Genomic DNA, 20,366 nt, shown 5'->3' with positions numbered 1-20,366 from the left:
GGGCTCTCCACATTCCCCTTCGCATCTGATTTTTCATCCCACCTGGTAAGCAGGAATGTGGTTACAATAGAGAGAGGTGGGATGGGCCTAACTGGGGCACAGAAAGATCTCATGGACCGCAAGGCATGATGTCCTGACCCCGATGGCAAGAGCAGCAGGCTTGGGAAACGGTGGAAAAAAGCTATACATGTGACAAAGCTGAGGTCAAATCCATAAGATGTTTGTCCTCAGGACTGCCTCCAGCACTCTTCTGCTTCAGCTTCAGCTTCTCGCGGAGGCAGAGCTTCCGGGTGCCCTATGGGCTCTCCCCATTCCCTTTCGCTTCTGATTTTGGATACCACCAGGTAAGCAGGAATAGGGTTATAATGAAGAGGGGTGGGAAGGTCCTTACTGGACACAGACAGATCTCAGGGACCTCAAGGCATGATGCCCCCAACCCAACACTCAGGTGGTAAAAGCAGCAGGTTTGGAAAGCAGTGGGAAACGGGCATATGTGGTACAAAATGGAGTGAAATCCATGAGACTCTTGTCCTCAGGGCCACCTCCAGCAATCTTCTGCTTCGGCTCATGGTGGAAGAGAAGCTTCAGGGTGCCCCATGGGCTTTCCAACCTCTTCTTCGGATCCGATATTGGATCCCATCAGGTAAGCAGGAACGGGGTTACAAATGGAAAGGGGCAGGAAGGGCCTCACTGGGGCACAAAAAGATCTCAGGGACCTCAAGGCATCATGTCCCGACCCTGCCACCCAGGTGGCAAAAGCAGCAGGCTTGGGGAGCCGTGGACTCTTGTCCTGAGGACAGCCTTGAGCGCTCTTCTGCTTTGGCTCCTGGCTGAGGCAAACCTTCTGGGTGTCCTATGGGGTCTCCCAATTCCTCTTCGCGTGCGATTTTGAATCCCACCAGGCAAGCAGGGATGGGGTTAAAATCAAGAGGGTCAGGAAGGACCTCACTGGGCACAGAAAGATCTCAGGGACTCCAAGGCATGGTGTCCCCACCCCACCAAATGGGTGGCAAAAGCAACTGGTTTGGGGAGCCCTGGAAAAGTGTGTACATGTGTCAATTCTAGGGTCATATCCATAAGACTCTTGTCCTCAGGACCACCTCCAGTGCTCTTCTTCTTCGCCTCCTGGCGGAGGCAGTTTCTGGGTGCCTGATGGGCTCTCCCCATTCCCCTTGACATCTGATTTTGGATCCCACCAGGTACTCAGGGATGGGGTTACAATGGAGACACATGAGAAGGGCCTCACTGGGCACAGAAAGATCTCAGGGACCTGAAGCCATTGTGTCCCCACACAGCCACCTGGGTGGCAAAAGCAGCAGGTTTGGAGAGCCATGGAAAACATGCACACATGTGACAATGATGGGGTAAAATCCATTAGACTCTTGTCCTCAGGACCGCCTCCAGCCCTCTTCTGCTTCAGCTCCTGGGGAGAAGCTTCAAGGTGACCGAAGGGCTCTCCCTAATCCCCTTTGCATCCAATTTTGGATCCCAACGGGTAAGCAGGGATGGAGTTACAACGGAGAGGGGCAGGAAGGCCCTTACTGGGCACAGAAAGCTCTCAGGGACCTCAAGGCATGGTGTCCCCACCCAGCCAAATGGGTGGCAAAAGCAGCAGGTTTGGGGAACTGTCAGAAACGTGGCTACATATGTCAATTCCTGGGTCAAATGCATGAGACTCTTGTCCTCAGGATCGCCTCCAGTGCTTGTCTGCTTCAGCTCCTGGTGGAGGCAAAGCTTCAATGTGCCAGATGGGCTCTCCCCATTCCCCTTCACATCCGATTTTTGATAACATCTGGTAAGCAGGAATGGGGTTACAATGGATAGGTGTGGATTGGGCCTAACTGGGGCACAGAAAGATCTCAGGGACCTCAAGGCATGATGTCCTGACCCCGCCACCCGGGTGGCAAAAGCAGCAGGCTTGGGGAGCAGTGGGAAATAGCCATACGTGTGACAAAGATAGGGTCAAATCCATAAGACTCTTGTCCTCAGGACCGCCTTCAGCGCTCTTCTGCTTCGGCTCCTGGAGAAGGCAAAGCTCCTGGGTGCCCGATGGGCTCTCCCCATTACCCTTCACATCAGATTTTGGATCCCACCAGGTAAGCAGGCGTGGGATTACAATGGAGAGTGTGGGGAAGGGCCTCACTGGGGCGCAGAAAGATCACAGGGACCTCAAGGCATGAGGTCCACCTGTTACCCGGGTGGCAAAAGCAACAGGTTTAGAGAGCCCTGCAAAATGTGCATACATGTGACAAAATTGGGGTCAAATCCGTAAGACTCTTGGCCTTAGGATTGCCTCCAGTGCTCCTCTGCTTCAGCTCCTGGCGGATTGGAAGCTTCCGGGTGCCCGATGGGCTCTCCATATTCTCTTTCCTATCTGACTTTGGATGTCAGCTGGTAAGCAGGAATGGGGTTACAATGGAGATGGGTGGGAAGGGCCTGACTGGGGCACAGAAAATTCTCAGGGAACTCAAGGCATGGTGTCCTGACCCTGCCACCCAGGTGGCAAAAGCAGCATGCTTGGGGAGCAGTGGAAAACAGCCGTACATGTGACAAAGTTGAGGTCAAATCCATAAGATGCTTGTCCTCAGGACTGCCTCCAGCACTCTTTTGCTTCAGCTTCAGCTTCTCGCGGAGGCAGAGCTTCCGGGTGCCCGATGGGCTCTCCCCATTCCCCTTCACATCTGATTTTGGATACCACCAAGTAAGCAGGAATAGGGTTATAAAGGAGAGGAGTGGGAAGGTGCTCACTGGGCACAGAAAGCTCTCAAGGCATGATGTCCCCAACCCGACATCAAGGATCTCAAGGATCTCAAGGCATGATGTCCCCAACCCGACACCCAGGTGGCTAAAGCAGCAGATTTGGAGAGCAGTGGGAAACCGGCGTATGTGGTACCAGTTGGAGTCAAATCCATAAGACTCTTGTCCTCAGGACGGCCTCCAGCAATCTTCTGCTTCGGTTTATGGTGGAGAAGCTTCAGGGTGCCCAATGGGCTTTCCAACCTCCTCTTAGGATCCGATTTTGGATCCCACCAGATAAGCAGGAACGGGGTTACAATGGAAAGATGAGGGAAGGGCCTCACTGGGGCACAAAAATATCTCAGGGACCTCAAGGCATCGTATCCCGACCCCACCACCCAGGTGGCAGAAGCAGCAGGTTTGGGGAGCCGTGGAAAACTGCCGTACATGTGACAAAGCTGAGGTCAAACCCGTAAGACTCTTGTCCTGAGGACCGCCTTGAGTGCTCATCTGCTTAGGCTCCTGGCAGAGGCAAACCCTCCAAGTGCCTGATGGGGTCTCCCCATTCCCCTTCGCATGCGATTTTGGTTCTCACCGGGCAAGCAGGGATGGGGTTACAATCGAGAGGGTCAGGAAGGACCTCACTGGGCACAGAAAGATCTCAGGGACCTCAAGGCATTGTGTCCCCACCCAGCCAAACGGGTCACAAAAGTAGCAGGTTTGGGGAGCCTTGGGAAACGTGGCTATATGTGTCAATTGTCAGGTCAAATCCATAAGACTCTTGGCCTTAAGACTGCCTCCAGTGCTAATCTGCTTCGGCTCCTAGTGGAGACAAAGCTTCAGTGTGCCCGATGGGCTCTCCATATTCCCCTTCGCATCAGATTTGGATCCCTCCGGGTAAACAGGGATAGGGTTAAAATGGAGAGGGGCGGGAAGGGCCTCACTGGGGCACAGAAAGATCCCAGGCACCTCAAGGCATGCTGTCACCATCCTGCCACCCTGGTGGCAAAAGCAGCAGGTTTGGGGAGCAGTGGGAAATGGGCATATGTGATACAAAGATGAGATACAATCCATAAGACTCTTGTCCTCAGGACCGCCTCCAGTGCTCTTCTGTTTCAGCTCCTGGGAGAGGAGAAGCTAGCAGGAATGGGGTTACACTGGAGAGGGGCGAAAAAGTCCTCACTGGGCACAGAAACATCTCAGGGGCCTCAAGACATGGTGTCTGCACCCTACCACCCGGGTGGCAAAAGCAGCAGGCTTGGAGAGTCATGGCAAATGTGCCTACATGTGACAAAGATGGGGTCAAATTCATTAGACTCTTGGCCTTAGGACTGCCTCCAGCGCTCTTCTGCTTCGGCTCCTGGTGGAGACAAAGCTTCAGTGTGCCCAATGGGCTCTCCGCATACCCCTTCGCATCCGATTTTGGATCCCACTGGGTAAGCAGGGATGGGCTTACAATGTAGATGGGCGGAAAGGGCATCACTGGGGCACAGAAAGATCTTAGAGACCTCAAGGCATGGTGTTGCCACCCCGCCACCCAGATGGCAAAAGCAGCCGGTTTGGGGAGCAGTGGAAAACGGGCATATGTGGTACAAAGATGGGATAAAATCCATAAGACTCTTGGCTAGGACCGCCTCCAGTGCTCTTCTGCTTCAGCTCCTGGTGGAGAAGAAGCTTCAGGGTGCCCCATGGGCTCAGGCCACTCCTCTTCGGATCCTATTTTGGATCCCATCGGGTAAGCAGTGATGGGGTTACAATGCAGAGGGGTGGAAAGGGCCTCACTGGGGCACAGAAAGATCTCAGGAACATCAAAACATGGTGTCCCGACCCTTCCAGCCAGGTTGCGAAAGCAGCAGGCTTGGGGATACGTAGGAAACAGTCGTAAATGTGATAAAGCTGAGGTGAAATCCATAAGACTGTTGTCCTCAGAACTGCCTCCAGCGCTCTTCTGCTTCAGCTTCTGGCAGAGTAGAAGCTTCAGGGTGCCCGGTGTGCTCTCCCCACTCCTCTTCGGATCCTCTTTTGGATACCACCGGGTAAGCAGGGATAAGGTTACACTGAAGAGGGGTGGGAAAGTCCTCACTGGGCACAGAAAGATCTCAGGGACCTCAAGGCATGGTGTCCCTACCCCGCCACCCGGGTGACAAAGCAGCAGGTTTGGGGAGCAGTGAGAAACGGGCATATGTGGTAAAAAGATGGGGTCAAATCCATATGACTCTTGTACTCAGGACCGCTTCCAGTGCTTTTCTGCTTCAGCTCCTGGTGGAGGAGAAGCTTCACGATGCCCATGGGCTCTCCCCACTCCTCTTCGGATCCGATTTTGGATCCCACCAGGTAAGCAGGGATGGGTTTACACTGGAGAGGGGTGGGAAAGTCCTCACTGGGAAATGAAAAATCTCAGGGACCTCAAGGCATGGTGGCTCCGCTCCGCCTCCGGGGTGGCAAAAGCAGCATGTTTGTGGAGTTGTGGGAAACGGGCACATGTGGTACAAAGATGGGGTCAAATCCATAAGACTTTTGGCCTCAGGTCCACCGCCAGCACTCTTCTGCTTCAGCTCCTGTCGGAGGAGAAGTTTCAGTGTGCCCGATGGGCTGTCTCCCCAGCTCTTTGGATCTGATTTTTGATCCCACCGGGTAAGCAGGGATGGGGTTACACTGAAGAGGGGCGGGAAGGTACTCACTGGACACAGAAAGATCACGGGGATCTGAAGGCATGATGTCCCCCGCCCCCCAGCCACCTGGGTGGCAAAAGCAGCAGGTTTGGAGAGCCGTGGGAAACCTGCGTACATGTGAGAAAGATGAGGTCAAATCCATTAGACTCTTGGCCTCACGATCGCCTTAAGCACTCTTCTGCTTCAGCTCCTGGAGGAGACAAAGCTTCAGTGTGCCGGATGGGTTCTCCGCATTCCCCTTCGAATCAGATTTTGGATCTCAACCGGTAAGCAGGGATGGGGTTACAATGGAGAGGGTCGGGAAGGGCCTCACTGGGGCACAGAAAGACCTCAGGGACCTCAAGGCATGGTGTCCCCACCCTGCCACCCCGAAGGCAAAAGCAGCAGGTTTGCAGAGCCCTGGGAAACGTGCGTACATGTGACAAAGATGGTGTCAAATCCATAAGCCTCTTTGCTGTAGGAGTGCCTCCAGGTCTCTTCTGCTTCAGCCCCTGAGGAGGAGAAGCTTCAGGGTGCCCAGTGGGCTCTTCCCACTCCTCTTCGGATCCGATTTTGGATCCCACTGGGTAAGCAGGGATGGGGTGACAATGGAGAGGGGCGGAAAAGTCCTCACTGGGCACTGAAAGATCTCAGGGACCTCAAGGCATGGTGTTGCCATCCTGCCCCCGGGGTGGCGACAGCAGCAGGTTTGGAGAGCCGTGGGAAGCAGGCGTACATGTGACAAAGATAGGGTCAAATTCACTAGACTCTTGCCCTCAGGACTGCGTCCAGTGCTTTTTTGCCTCAGCTCCTGGTGGAGGAGAAGCTTCATTGTGTCCAATGGGCTCTCCCCATTTACATCCTATTTTGGATCCCACCGAGTAAGTAGTGATGGGGTTACAATGGAGAGGAGTGGGAAGGGCCTCACTGGGACACAGAAAGATCTCAGGGACTTCAAGGCATGGTGTCCCCACCCTGCCACGGGTGTGGCAAAGCAGCCAGCTTGGGGAGTCTTGGGAAATGTGCGTACATGTGACAAAGCTGGGGTCAAATCCATAAGACTCTTGTCCTCAGGACCGCCTCCAGCGCTCTTTTGCTTCGGCTCCTGGTGGAGGCTAAGCTTCAGGGTGTGATGGACTCTCTCTATTCCCTTTTCCTTAGGATTTTGGATCCCACCAGGTAAGCAAGGGATGAGGTTACAATGCAGAATGGTGGGAAGGGCCTCACTGTACACAGAAAGATCTCAGGGACCTCAAGGCATGATGTTCCCACCCTGCCTCCCAGTAGGTACCCCTGATGCAAAAACCCTTGCACCCAGCAAAACCCAGTTTCTTTGGCTTGCTCCCTGGCATCCCTGGCAGCCAAAAGATTCAGTGCTTGAAGGCACTTTCCCCAGGGGCATAGTGACGGATGGCCCCCAAGAACAAGAGAAGTGCAGGTGAATTGCAACAGCATCTTTTGGAGAAGCCAACGGGCAGCCACTCAGCCTTCCATGGAGACTTCCACGCAGCCTTCCAAGCTTTCTCATAGAGACTAAGAAAGCTTCCCTGTCCCGGGCAGGTATGGAAGCCCACAGATCCACCTTCATCGCACCTGCCCAATCATTGAGAAACAGATTTGGAGAAGAAACAGATGGGAAACGAATCCCCACGAACTTCCTCCTTGCTCGACTGGGAAGTGTTCTATGTTGAAGACACTGAGCCAGACCAGGAAGCCTTTAGGCTTCTCAGAAAGAGGGCAGACAGGGAAAGGGTGAGGACAGAGCATAGGCCAGAATCCCCGCCAAATACAGCACAACGCCACTGCCACGGTCATCCGGGGAGGAGTGCCAAGTGGTTGGCTTGGCCAAGAAGGCCAGCATTGGAGGGACAGAAATGCTGGCCACATCCCATTCTTGGCATCCTGTGGTTCTTGTATGGAGCTGTGGCTAGATTCCTCAATAAGGGCATAAGCTAGAGAAGTGAGAACTATCTTCTTTGAGGTTTATGTTTACCTCTCCTGCAGGTGAGTTGTGAGCTGTGCTGAGGCTTTTGTGCTTGGCTGGGGTGTGATTGTCTTGGTCCTATGAAAGAGGTAGTTCAGGATGGGCAGGTGATTGAAATATATGCTGGGCCGCCACAGCGCCCTCCGCAGTTTGCCTAGACCTTCCTTCAGAAATGTCAGCTGGAATTGCCGGGTAAACGACTGTCAACCGGCCATACGACCCAGGCAGCAACACAGCAAGAGGTCACCAAAAGAAAGGCCGTCGTGCAAGAAACTGCTCTCTGTCGGACAGGGCCATGCGTCCCAACACACACACGCGCACATGCACACACAGATGTACAGACAGAGAAAGAGAGTGGGAGAGAGAGAATAATCTGAGACAGAGAGACATACACGAGCACACACACAACACACACACACACACACCGCACACACAGGCATACAGCAGTGGCACAGTAACACCCAGCCCCAGGCAGCTGCAGGGTTCTGCTCTTCATGACTACGACCATTGGGTGAGAGAGCAGCCCATGGGCACACAGAAAGACGTGTACTTCGAGATGACCAGGCCAAGACAAACTGGGGAGACCCACCTGTACTCCCTTGGCACAGACCTGAGGCTGAGATTCCGGGCTGCTTCCCCTGCGATCCCTCCACCTGAAGTTTCTTTCTCTTGGTCGACCCTTCGTGAATCCTGGCCTCCAGAGAGTATCCTGTGGACATCCTGGCGAGGAGTGGCCTGAGTCTTGCTTCTGACTCACTGCCGCAGGGTGTTCATCCTTTGTCAGGTCTCAGGAGCCCGCTGCCTGGCAACGGTGAACGTCACAAGTGCCTCGCGCATGCGCACTGGTGAGGCCAACTCGCGCCTGGCTCTGGGAACTCAGGCTGCGAGCCCTTTAAGAAATGGTAGAGCTGCGGGGACTGTGGTGGCGGCTATCCAAGTAGGCAATGCGGTATCAAAGTCAAAAGTCAATCTCTCCAGTGGAAGTTTGAAAAACTCCTCTAATTGGACAAAAACATGAATCGGGAATAACTTCGAGATTAAAATTCTGCTGCTCTTTACCTATAGGGATTCCTCCCTTGGTTCCCCTCCCACAGCAGAGTGGGATCGATATCTCTCTCTCTCTCTCTCTCTCTCTCTCTCTCTCTCTCTCTCTCTCTCTCCCCCTAATAAATCACTCTCTGTTGAACTCTTTGGGTCCACAATATTTATTCCAAAGGTAAGCTTAACGTGCCTCCAGTGCCCTTTTCCCCATTCCTGGGGTAAGAGAGTCCAAGGACCGGGGCACATCCAAGCCGGGAACTGGGAGCATCTTCGGGACATCCCCTCTCTATCCCCGACTTACATTCCCAACTGAAGGTTAGTTCTTTACTGTAACAGACCTACATCGTGCATTCTTTAGCATTCCTGTGAATAAAGATAGTTAATTTCTCTTCATCTTCACCTGGTAAGACAGACAATGTACATGGACAATTATTTCTTAGGGATATACTGTAAAACCAACTTCTTTTTTAAAAATAATCAAAGTGGACCTTTCAGATGTTAATTTCCCTAAGAAAACTACCTTGATATCATATGTAGATAATTTACTTCTCTGCTCAGAGTGTAAGCAAGCCTCCATAGAGGATGGAATGTCTTTTTCATAACAACTAACTTCAAAGGAATGCAAGGTCTCAAAAGAAAAACTTCAGTTCTGTCAGAAACAATAAGATATTCAGGTCACCTAATATCAAAGGAAGGCCTTTTTATCAATCTGGATAAAATGAAAGGAATATTAGTTTTCCCTACCCCCAAAACTAAGAAACAATGGAGAGGTTTTGCAGGATACTGGCAGAAATTGGATTCCAACTTTTCCTTTAAAACTCAACCTTTATATCTTTTTTTAAAACAAGATAAGCCACAGCCCCTGGAATAGACAGAGGAAAATTAGTTACCAACGGAAGAAATGTAAAAGAGTGTTATAGATGCCCCAGGATTAGTACATCAAATTACAATATTCCCTTTTCATTGTTTGTTTATGAAAATCTGGGAAACACCTTAGGTGTTCTGATGCAAATCCATGAGATCAAAATATAACTGTAGGATACTATAGTCAAAAGTTGGATTCTATGGCTGAAAGATTCCCATCTGCATGAGAAGAGTACCTGCTACAGTTCTCTCTCTATTACTGTTAATAAGAGCGACTGAGAAATAATGATGAGATCTCTCCTCACTGTCTTTGTCACATTCTGTGGGAGTGCTGCTAACCTCATCACACTCAACAGTGTTTGGTCAGTAGAATAACTTTGTATAAAGTTCTTTCTCTCTCTGCTCCCCATATTACAGTTTCCAGACGTAATAATCTAAATGTTGTCACTCTTCTGCCTTGCCTTCAGATGGCACGCTGCATGATTGCATATTAACTGACCAGCTTCTCTCTCCTGGAACGGACCTGCAAATAAACCCCTTACTAACACTAATGTTACTTGGTTTACAAATGTATCTCCCTTAAAGGATTAATCTGTAATTTATCATGCAAGTAATTCTATAGCATCTTTGGCTTAGAAATTCAAAAGTGCAGGCCTTCCAGGAGCAATTTCAGCCCAACAAGAAGAGTGAATAACGTTAATTAGAGCCTAGGAACTGGTAAAAGGAATGAATGCTAATATTTATGCAGATAGTAGATATGCTTTCAGAGTAGCTCAAGACTTTAAAAATGCTATGGAAAGAAAGAACATTGTTAACCTCTTCCAGTCAGTCCACAAAAAGCAGATGCTTTGTTTTGAAATTATTGGAAGCTATACTATTGCCAAAATCGTTAACTGTTATCAAGATTCTAGGCTGTTAAAGTCAGACACTCCAGCAAGCATATAAAATCAGTTAGCAGATAATACAGCAAAAAGGGCTACCGTAAAGATATCTGAATAAGAAAATTGACCCATTTTATTTTTAAGGAAGCACCTAATTTTGATATAGAATTATCTCAGTACAAAGCTCCAAAAACAGAACAAGAGATTTGGGAAACAAAAGAGAAAATGTACTTCTCCAAGACTAAGCTATGATATGGTTCAAATCGTCTACGCTTACTTCCAACCAAAATACAGTCATCTTTCTTTTGTGTGGGACTTAACTCCTGAGAGCCTCAATAAAAAGACTCCTTGGGGAAAACAGTATATTGAAAATGTTCTTCAACTGTTGCTTATAAAGTATACAATGACTGTAATAGCTGCCCAAAATACAATCCGGGGAAACCTTTACATAGTTCTCATCAAGTTCGTATTCCTTTACCAAAAGGCCCTTTTGAGGCATGACAACTAGATTTTATTCAGCTACCACCATCACAAGAATATAAGTACATTCGTGTTTTCTCTTTGGATAGAAACATTTCCATACACAAGAGCAGCAGCCTTAGCAGTAAGTAGAATTCTCTTAAAGAAAATGATTTCAACTTACAAGTTCCTCTAGAACTTTATAACTATGACAAAGTTATTCATTTTACTGATATATAATCCAGTCAATATGAAAAGTCTGTCCCAGTCTCCAACATTTTCATTTTCCCTCTCACCTTTGTCATTTAGGTTAGTGAAACACACAAATGGAATAATTAAAACTCAATTTACAAAATTAACTGAGTTTTTTTTAAAGTTCCTTGGCCAAAAGCTCTTCCATTGGTTTTGCTTAACCTAGTACCAGCCCCTTTTGGCAAACACCAGAGGTCTCCATTTGAAGGCATAACAAGCAGACCTATGAAATTGTCTCAAGGAAATTGTAAATGCATGATATTAAAAGGGGATATTCCGTATTATTGCAGTGTTCTTACAAGGCAGCTAACTAAAAACTGTAATTTAGGAAAAGACTCTTTCTGTAGTAGACTCCTAGGAGACAAAACACTCAAAGACCACAGATTTCAACCATGAAATTTTGTCTGTTAGAAGCAGTATCTTTCAATGGACTCTCTAAGGCCAACATGGTGAAACCCCGTCTCTACTAAAAAATACAGAAAGGAATCTTCTTAGGTGCTCCTAGCCAACCCTTGTGCCACTAAGCTGAAGAAATTGGATCCTGGATATATGCCACCCATTTAAGGAAAGCAATTTTGCCAGTTTGGACTTTATCTCAAACAAGTGATATAAAATTAAAATTCTTTAGAACCAAGAAGGAGGAAAAGATAACATTTGAGGTAGTCAGCTTTGCCAACACCTCAGCCCAGGCCTGTATCTAAATAAACACAATATTGATCATTGTTAGTAGATAGGAAAGTTCCTACCAAATTTCTTTCTTTTTGTTGCTAGTTCTTATGTTTTCTTGCTATTATCACCAACTGCTGCCCACGATACAAACTTCTGAGGACTATGCCAATATATTACAGGAATATTTGTTGGGTTTGTAATCTCATGGACCTCTCTGGTTATTCTAGCCTACCATAGCGGGTATCCCCTTTCCAAGAACAAGGTTGTATAGAACATCAGAAATAGATCCATGTTTCTCAAAACAATCATCAGTGCTTAACACCAGTAGGACTAAGAATTAGGTACATCACTGGCCTCTTAAACACTTTACAAAACAAAGGACATGGGAAGAGCTTTCCTGTATAAGAGACCAGTTTGTTAGCTTTCACTCTCATGCTGCCCCAACTGAAAGATAATACAACTGGATTTCAAAGTAGTGCAACACACATTTGGAACAGTTTGATCTGCTTTACCCACTCTTTTGGTCAGCTTGGTCAGCTTGCCCTTTTACATTCTTACAAAAGAATCACACCAAAAATACATGGCCCAATAACACTAAAAATGTGAAATAAAGTCTTAAAAAACAGTGTGTCCACATCATTCAGTTACAAATTACTAATTGACTGCCACTGAACGGGCACAGTGACCAGGCAATTACTCGCCAGCTCCAAGTAAAATGCCTTGGCGTGCAGTGCATGACCACAGTTACCACTACAACACTTAGGCTGATGTTCTTTAGGTTATGCTTCAGCACAAGGTCAAATGCCCTTTGAAAGCCCACATATCTTTCTGTCTTACCAGCTCATTGGGTTCATTCTATATTCCACTGGCATTAATCATTTAGGTATCAATAACTTAGGTATTTAAGATAATAATTTAGCTTCCATCTTTTTTCCACAACTGGGTATTGAGTGTATAATATCACAGAGATGCCCTAATCAACTGTACAAAAAAAGACCCGAAATGACAGCTACGTAAGTATTTCATTATTATACGACGAAGTTTATTTTATGAGAAAGGCTGTGTTACAAAACTGCATGGCTTTAGACATACTCACTGCAGCCCAAGGAAGAACCTGCACTACCATAAAAACTGAGTGTCGTGTCTATATCCCAAATAAATTAGATAAAATTACTAAATTAATTGCTGATAGGAAAAGCTAACTAACTAACCTTTCAGATCCAACACCTTTTCTGAATGATTGGCTAAACAGCTGGTTTGGATCTTGGGAAGCCTGGTGGCTTATGACTTATTCCAGGAATTATAATCATTTGTTGTGTTTTGTTATGTTTTTGTCCTCACTGCTGCTATTGGATTTGTTTTCCATGAAGTCAACATACAGCTGAAAAAACTAATAGCCATTCAAAAAATTACATTAATTAAAGATGTAACCATATAGCCTGACTCAGGTCACAAATTCACTTCTCTCATGTTGCTTTAAATTTGGCTTATATTCCACCAGCTTTGTAGCCTGAAAAGTTCCTCCTGCTGTAGAACATGGCACTCTCTGAATGAACCTTGCTAGTGATGTAGGACTAAGCTCCATAACATAAAAAGAGCTAAATCATTTGAGTGTATCTATAACAATTTCTCCCAAACATCTTGATGGAAATGTAAAATTAAATAATTTCAACTAAAAATAATTACAACTTAAAACTTCTGAAACTTGAAATTATCCTGAGCCTTGAAGCTTTGCAATGTGAGTCACACAACTTCTGCCTTTTTTTCCTGTACATAATTAAGACCAAAAGGAACTAGAGAAAAGACTCCCCTCTAGATCACTATCCCTTTTCATGGATGTATAAAGTATAAATAATCTTCCTTGGAATGTGAAATCTATAACCAACCAAGTCACTGTAGTGTATATGCCTGGATTTGTATGGGAAATTGCTAGCAGTGGTGGATATCCAAGTTACGGGTGGTGAATCCATATGGATCTTCAGCAACCTCAAAGAATTTGACTAAGGGACCTAAGGCAGAAGAAGAGACTCAGGCAGGTTTTAGAGCAAGAGTAAAAGTGTATTAAAAAGCTTCAGAGCGGGAATGAAAAGAAAGTAAAGGATACTTGGAAGAGGGACCAACAAGCAACTTGGAGGACAAGTGTCCCATTAGTCCTTGGACTTAGGGTTTTATATGCTGGCACACTTCCAGCATGTTGCAACCCCTTTCCCTTGATTCTTCCCTTGGGGGTGGGCTGCCTGCATATCTGGTGGTCTGCTGGCACTTGGAAGGTGAGCATGCAACAGTGTGTTTACTAGAGCTGCACACATGCTCACCCAAAGCATTCTTCCCTTTGCCAGTGAAATACCCCCAGAAGGTTGTATACCAGTTAAACTCTGTCATTTTGCTTCTTAATGCACATGCTTGAGACCACTCACCAACTCTGAGATCTTACTGGGAAGCTGGTGATCATCAGCTCGTGATCATCATGTTTGTCTGACTACCTACTGCAACAAAATGTTGTAATCTTACCGAAATATTTCTGTCTGCGCCTATGTAAATGAAACCTTAACTCCTCCACTTTGGAAATATTGACCCCATTGGTTCAATCAGCGTTTTTCAGGTTTGTAGTCAAATAAACTCTATACCTAATGATACTTTTAAAATCTAAGGTTCACACAAACTAAGAAGAGAAAAGCAAACAGAAGTCTATTATCATTTGCATTGAGCATGTACAAATGGAAGCGCCCAGCAAAGACTAAACCCAAAGGATGATTAAAACTCAGGCTTAAATACCATCTTAAGTTAACCAAGGAAAAGGAGTTTTTTAGCTTTTAGGTGGTAGAGGCAAGTTATGGGTAGGTGAGGAAAAAATGTGGTAAACAAAGTTGTTGAGTAGGCTTTGTTATGCAGATTTAAGTCAGTGCCATTGCCATTGAAAAATAAAGAGTCCTCTTCCTGGTAAAAGTGAGAAAGATTTCTTTCACAAATGAAAATTCCCTTTATAAATGTAATTTTTCTTTACAAAAGAAAAACTATACCCTGTTTTTAGAGCTTTGCCTGCATCTGCTCATTCTTAATGAACTTTAGTTTAAAATAATCCAAATGCCAAGTCGGCATGCTCTGGGGTGGCATATTCTGGTACTCTTCAGTCAAACACTCCACAGAAAGAGCAACTTGAACACACTACTTTAAGCCAAGCCTTAGGCTGATCAAATTCTGTGAACATGACACTTAGAAACACTCCAGGTACATCATCTTTTAGTAAACATGACAACTAAGCACTTGTATACCATAAAATTGTTTGTTTGCTGTTCTGTTTTATCACATGCCATGGAAGAACAGGAAAAAATGTCCACTATAATTTTATTTTATTTTATTATGAAATACTTCAGCAAACAAAGGAAAGCAAAACAATGATAGAATAAGCACTCATACTTTTGTTCTTTAAACAATCCATTGCATTGCTACTTTCCAGCTATATTTATCATTTCTAAAATTCATATTTTATTTCCAGACTTTCAGACCGATCTTACCCTTTTTGATAAAACTTTCAATACTTGACCACATTTTAAAATTACTTAATTCTTAAAATGCATTAAGCTACTTATTCTATGTTCAGTATCATTAAAGGATCTCAAGCATTTCTTAAATAGTTTTTTTGTTGTTTCTGCTCATCTTTTTCATAGCTTTTTTTTTCATGATTTTATCTCTTTTAAAAATTTATTTCAATCATCTAAAGTTTATTTGGAAGAACTCTTTAATGCCCAAGTTTAAATGTTTTAAGAGATTTGGGGTATGCACCAGCCAAATGCTATACAAAAGACATGTTTTACGTTCATTTTTTTTAGTTTTGTGAAGGCTACGGAGATGGTATATATATTCTTGAACTCCCGACCTCAGGTGATCCGCCCGCCTTGGCCTCCAAAGTGCTTGGATTATAGGCGTGAGCCACCACACCTGGCCTAGATGGTATATATATTCTGGCCTCAAACCCATATAATAACGGATTTTGGTTAGAAAATTGAAGAGCAAGCATCACATCTATTCCCTCCAGACCTGAAACCCAAGGCTGAGGTGGTTGCCTTTCTTTCTCTCTGTGGGGCGAGTTGGCTTCGATGCTCCTTTTTCGGTCTCCATTTGATGGTGAGAGCTCTTCAGGGTCCCTAGCTCTGCGTGGGGGTCTTGGCTGGATCTCCGCAGCTCTGCGTGGGGGTCTTGGCTGGATCTCCGCAGCTCTGCGTGGGGCTCTTGGCCGGATCTCCCACCTGGAGTAGGTCCTGTGCTTTGCTTTCTTTCCCTAGATCAAGCACATTAAAACAAAGGCCTGGGAGCCGTCAGGGTTGACAGATACCCCAGGACAGCTGTTGGCTTTAAGACTTCGCCACTTCTCTCAAGTCTAGATTTTTCATTGTTTCTGTCCTCTGAGAGTTCTGTACCCTTTTTTGTTTGTATGTTGCATATTTTAAAAAACGTTTGGGGCCGCTGGCGCGACGGCGGCACAGTCACCCGGGCAGCCTGGGGACCGGTCACCAGCCGGCAGCGGTCCAGCGGCCCCGACCACCCGCTCCGTCCTCCATCCCCGGTCCTCTCTGTGAGGCCGAGAGACGGCAGCGCTGCCGACAGGGGTCACTCCCCTCCCGGTCTCCTCGGTGACTCACCTCAGGCCGGCCGTTTTGTCCTCAGGGGCCGCCTTGGTGGGGCGAGGTTTCCGTGACGAACTTCCGGGCGGCTCGAGCTGGTGGAACTCGCTCAGGCTCCGGAAGTCGAGGCCCTGGAAGTTACGCGTCGCCTCCAGACAGCGGCCGTGGGCGCAGGCTCTTAAAGGCGTCACACCCAGACTCTGCGGACAGGGCAACCTCGGTTCATCTTCCGACGGCGCCTCCAGCCCCCACTCCGCGTTCTCCGGTCCCCTGCTCGGAGCCATTTTTTCCTGATCCCCTCTGCCGCCCTTTCCTCCCTCCCAGGGTGAGGCAGTTCTCGCGGCGAAGGTTATGAGCTGGAGCCTCCTTCCCGGGATTTCTCTGTGAAGGACCCGCCGCGCGCCCCCGCCCGGCCTCCCGCCTGGGAGTGAACGCGGTACCCTGGCTCCCACACAGCCCCTCCCTGAAGGAGTGCGTTGGGCGCCGACATGATGCGCCGCGGCGACGTCCTGGACCCCTGGTTCCCCGGCTCCTCCATGTGGGCATCAACAGGTGGCGATTTTTGCTTCCATGTCTTGAGGATCTTGATGCCAATCTAGGACATTAAACTCTTGTCTGTTCGTGATTCGTGGACAACCAGCAGATGTGTTTCCCAGGCTTTTCAAGGAATGGAACATGACTAAACTTCCAGTTGAGTGCCATTCTGAGCCCTTTGGCAAGGAAGGAGATGCCGCTATTAAGAAACTGGCAACTGCAGCTGGAGCAGAAGTCATTGCAAGAATGTCACGTACGTTATATGACCTAGACAAGATCATGGAACTCAATGGTGGACAACCGCCTCTAACTTATAAAAGAATCCAGACTCTCATCAGCAAAGTGGAACCACTAGAGATACCGGTAGAGACAATGTGACATGGTAAAAACCCCATAAACTGCGTACCTCGACCATACCTCGGCTTTCCGTTGAAACTGCTCTCTGTAAGCCTGATGTGACACGCAGGCAGTCCAAACCCACGCCATCTTGGCCCCTGCAATTTATAATAAGTAACTAAGGTCTGTAATTTCCACCTACCCAAACAATGTGTAAACTAACACTTATCTTAACTTCTGTGAACCTCTTAAGTAACAATTGGAGTGTCCGAAGCCCATCGACCTCACTTCCGCCCAGGAGGTGGTTTACAGACATTAAAGGTCTTAACACCTTTCAGGGCCGCGGGTTAAAGAGACGGGAGTCCTCCGTGGCCTCCGGCAATAAAAACCCTGTAATTTGGCCTAGACTTTGCCTCAGTGGTAATTTCAGGCTGGCTTGGTTACAAAAACAATTACTTCAGAAGGGATAGAGAAGTGCACAACTCCTCTGTCTGATGATCATAATCACAAATATGGAGTCTCTTCACTGGAGGAGCTAGGTTTTGATACAGATGGCTTATCCTCTGCAGTGTGGCCAGGCGGAGAAACTGAAGCACTTACTCATTTGGAAAGGCATTTGGAAAGAAAAGCCTGGGTGGCAAACTTTGAAAGACCTTGAATAAATGCAAACTTTCTGCTTGCAAGCCCTACTGGACTTGGTCCTTATCTCTGATTCGGCTGTTTCTCATGTCGACCGTTTTACTTCCAACTAACAGATCTCTACCAAAAGGTAAAGAAGAGCAGTTCCCTTCCCCTTTCCCTTTATGAGCAACTGCTATGGCGTGAGTTTTTCTATACAGCAGCAACAAATAATCCACGCTTTGATAAAATGAAAGGAAACCCTCTCTGTGTTCAGAGTCCTTGGGATAAAAGTTCTCAGGCTTTAGCCAAATGGACAGAAGGCGGAACAGGCTTTCCGTGGATTGATGCCATCATGACTCAGCTTCCTCAGGAGGGCTGGATTCATCATCTAGCCAGGCATGCAGTTGCTTGCTTCCTGACACTGGGGACTTGTGGATTAGTTGGGAAGAAGGAATGAAGGTATTTGAAGAATTATTTCTTGATGCAAATTGGAGCATAAATGCTGGAATTTGGATGTGGCTATCTCGCAGTTCCTTTTTTCAACAGTTTTTTCACTGCTATTGCCCTGTTGGTTTTGGTAGGAGAACAGATCCCAGTGGAGACTATATCAGGTGTTATTTGCCTGTCCTAAGAGGCTTCCCTGCAAAATATATCTATGATCCCTGGAATGCACCAGAAGGTATCCAAAAGGTAGCCAAATGTTTGATAGGAGTTAATTATCCTAAACTAGTGGTGAAGCATGCTGAGGCAAGTCATTTGAATATTAAAAGAATGAAACAGATCTATCAGCAGCTTTCACAATATAGAGGACCAGGTCTTCTAGCTTCAGTACCTTCTAATCCTAATAGGAATGGAAGCTTCATGGGATATTCTGCAGAAAATATCCCAGGCTGTAGCAGCAATGGAAGTTTCTCTCAAGGGAGTGGTATTTTACACTGTGCCCATGGCGACATTCAGCAAACTCACCTATTGAAGCAAGGAAGAAGCTCCATGAGCACTGGTCTTAGTGGTGGGAAGCATCCTAGTCAGGAAGAGGACACACAGAGACAGCACTAATTAGAAAACATTCAGGAGGTATACTGTTGCAGCTGAAATTGGTGAGGAGTTCAGTACTTTTCAATTAAGTTATTTAAAAATATTCTTCATTGATGGAAAGCAGTTACATACTGAAATATGTTGTTTCAAATGATACTTCTGTGGTTTTAAACTTTTTAATGAATTTCATAGAGAACAAGTAGTAATTTGTATATAAAGTACTTGGCAAGATAATCTGCTTATGTAAATATAAACAGTCACAATTACTATAGACCCATCAGTATATTTTTGATAATTTTTCATGTATGATAAAAATTAAAATGAGAAATTGATATTCTGATATAAAACTCAAAATTCTGACAGTCAGTGGGAAAAAAGGAGGTTTTTAGACTTTCTTAAAAGACTGTCAAAATTTTAGTATAGAATTTTCTTAACATTGCTGTTTGGTCTAACTTTGTACTCTTTGATAATAATGTTTTAGATAATGTGCATAATCAAAATTGGTATTGTAGCCTCTATTAACACAGATATGTTTAAAACTTTCACGTAAATCTTTTTTGACCCAAACTTGTGGAAGTATCATGTGTTAAGTCTGTTTCTTTGTTGATTTATTACTAAAATGACCTTGTTATTAAAGTTCGTGCAACTATGAAAAAAAAGTTTGTTTCTAAGCACCTTAGCATATTTTTTTTAAATGTTGTTAAGTGTGTCTGCTTCATGAAATGTCTCTCTTAAATAAAAATGTAAAAGCAGGAAATTTTCTCACCACACTTTGAAGTTCTTTTACTTTCTCTAAATTTTCAAACATCTTGAAAATGTTGTCTTTAATCATTATTTCAGTTTTCTTGCCGTCTACTAAGAGATCTTGCCTGTAGTAAGGACATCGTTTATTTTTATTCAGAGTGAGCTGAAGTAGCGTCAAGTAGTAGATGCTCAGATAGAAATCTGCATGTTCGTTTATTCCAAAGTGCTCTTGGAATGAACAACGTCAGAAGAGAGATGATAGAAACAGCATGGAGCAGAGGACCAGCTGAGCTTCAGTGCCTTCTCAATGGAAGCCTCAGCTGACCCCAGTGAAAGTTTTGAAGATGGCATGAAACTTCAGAGCTGTCTGTGGTGGAGATAGGAGAACTGGGACTTTATACCCATATCAGTCAGTCATGGAATGTAGATGGTCACAGGACTGGGGAAGCGAACTTGAGTGAAATGGCTTTCCACAGCTGAGGCAGATCCCAAAGGAGGGCTGGTAGATGTGGACTGTGTGCTAGCAGCCTTGTTAAGTTCTTTATCCTTGAACAGGGATCTGGGAGCTGCATCCTGGAGTCCACCCCACATGCTTATCACTGCACCAATTAACAATTTTGCTTCCATCCCCATCATTCTGGCTATGGTCACTAATGAATTCCATGTCCCTGAAGCTAAAGCAGATTTTTCAGTTTATTTTTAGTTTTTGTTTTGTTTTTTAATAGGCATGCAGTTCTACTTACCATTTCCTCTTCTTGAAAAGCCCTTTTGTCTCACTTCTGTACCACGACTCTCTCTTCTATTCTCCTTCCTCTTTTACAGTGCTGTGGTGTTCTTCCTTCCTGGTCATCCTTCCCTTTGCTGAACCCAGGCAATGTCTCAGAGTCTCTCCTCTCCCTCTTCCATGCATTGTCTTTAAGTGATCTCACTTACATCT

The 20,366-nt window shown here is 46.1% G+C and overlaps 1 pseudogene; it reads left to right on the top strand.

Annotated features, from left to right (window-relative positions):
- Positions 1-5,534: 5,534 nt before the first annotated feature.
- Positions 5,535-18,706, top strand: LOC101029435 (cryptochrome-1-like; annotated as a pseudogene).
- The last annotated feature ends 1,660 nt before the right edge of the window (positions 18,707-20,366 follow it).

This window comes from Saimiri boliviensis, chromosome 3 (genome assembly GCF_048565385.1).
Source record: "Saimiri boliviensis isolate mSaiBol1 chromosome 3, mSaiBol1.pri, whole genome shotgun sequence".
NCBI lineage: Eukaryota > Metazoa > Chordata > Mammalia > Primates > Cebidae > Saimiri > Saimiri boliviensis.
The sequence above is the reverse complement of the archived record's forward strand: the minus strand, read 5'-3'. Positions and strand labels throughout refer to the sequence as shown.